Raw genomic sequence first — 1,888 nt, 5'->3', positions numbered from 1 at the left:
ATTATTCTTTAGCGTTGCATAGTATTCCATTGTGTGAATGTACCAAAGTTTGGTTATCCATTCCTCAGTTGTTGGACATCTAGGTTGTGAAACAACACTATTCTTAATCTTAAACTTTATTCTGATTAGAATTGGAAAGGTGAAGTTAAATGCAGCACTTTGACAAATAAAATTCTTGAGCTAATATGTGAAGTTTTAAAATTGTTTGCTTGCATGTTGTTGTAATAAAAAGTTCACATATTCTAGTGAAATTGATTTTTATGGCTCCTTGGTTATGGATGAGCTACAATGAAGAAAAGATGGTGACAAAACACAGAAAGGACGTGCTATGGGTCCAATTCCTTCAGTTATGTTCTTTCATTCTTAAGGTAATCGAAATGAAAATTGATTAGTATTGAAGTTATGTATATTATGTTATATCAGAGCTACCTTTAGTAATTGATATAGATTGAATTGTGTCCCCCCAAAATATGTGTCAATTTGGCTGGCCTGTGATTCTCAGTAGTTTAGCAATTATGTAATGATGTGATCATTCCCCATGATGTGATCTGATCTGATAAACTAATCAGTTGTAAGGGGATTAGGGTGGGATGTAACACCCTTCCTCAGGTCACAGCTCTGATTCAGTGTAAGGGAAGTTTTTCTGGGTGTGGCCTATACCACCTTTTATCTTATAAGAGATAAAAGCAGAGAGAACAGAACAGAGAAAGTGGTACATCAGTACCATCAAGAAAGAAGAGCTGAGAGTAGATCCTTTGGACTTGGATCCCTGCATTAGGAAGCTCCTAGACCCAGGTGAAGGTTGATGCCAAGATACATGGGGACCTCCCTAGAAAGCGGGGCTCACAGATGTTGAAAGGAGACAAGAACCTTCCCCCAGAGCCGACGGAAAGATGAAATCTCTCCTAGAGTTGGCCCCACTGAATTCAAACTTCCAGCCTCCTAAGCTGTGAGAGAATAAATTTCTGTTTGTTAGGGCCATGCATTTGTGGTACTTCTGTGTTGTAAGTACTTGACCAGTGCTAGAGAACTAAAACAGTGAGTTTATCATCATCCAGGATTCAAAAAATAAAATGAAAATAATAAATATTTTCATTATTCGATAGTACAATTAAGAATACAAATGAACAGATAGGTAAAATATATTTGATTTAAAAACCATTTTACAAGTCAGTCATTGGATCAACCTGTTGTTAGTTACCATATAGTTGGCTCTGACTCATAGCTACCTTACATACATCTTCTGATCATTGGTGTATATGAGTCCATTGTTGTGGCTATGATGTCAATCCATTTCATTGAGGATGTCCCTCATGTTTCCTGACCCTTTAATTTAACAAACATGTTGTCCTTTTCTAGCAAACATGATGTCTTTCCTGATGATGCATCCAAAATAAGTGAGCCCAAGTCTTCACCATCCTTGCTTCTAAGATGCATTCTGGCTGTATTTCTTCTAAGGTTGATTTGTTCATTCTTCTGGGGGTCCATGGTATATCCAGTATTCTTTGCCAACACAATTTGAATGCATCAATTCTTATTCTTTCTTCTTTTTTTGTTGCACAGCTTTTGTGTGCACGTGAGGCAACTGAAAAGACTATGACTTGGGTCAGGTGCACCTTAGTCAAAAGGACATCTTTACTTTTTACAACTTTAAAGAATTTTAAACTTTTCAGCAGAATTACCCAATGCAAGATTTATTTGATCTCTTGACTGCCAAACCATGGATATTCGTTGTTGATCCAAGTAGAATGAAATTGTTTACAACTTTAATTTTTTCTCCATTTATCATGATGTTTATCTGTCTAGTTTTAAGGATTTTTGTTTTCTCTATGTTGTTGTTGTTGTTGTTAAGTGCCGTCGAGTCGTTTCCGACTCATAGCGACCCCAT

The sequence above is a fragment of the Orycteropus afer genome, unplaced genomic scaffold, assembly GCF_000298275.1.
Source record: "Orycteropus afer afer isolate SDZICR_OR568_19922 unplaced genomic scaffold, OryAfe1.0 scaffold00583, whole genome shotgun sequence".
NCBI lineage: Eukaryota > Metazoa > Chordata > Mammalia > Tubulidentata > Orycteropodidae > Orycteropus > Orycteropus afer.
The sequence above is the reverse complement of the archived record's forward strand: the minus strand, read 5'-3'. Positions refer to the sequence as shown.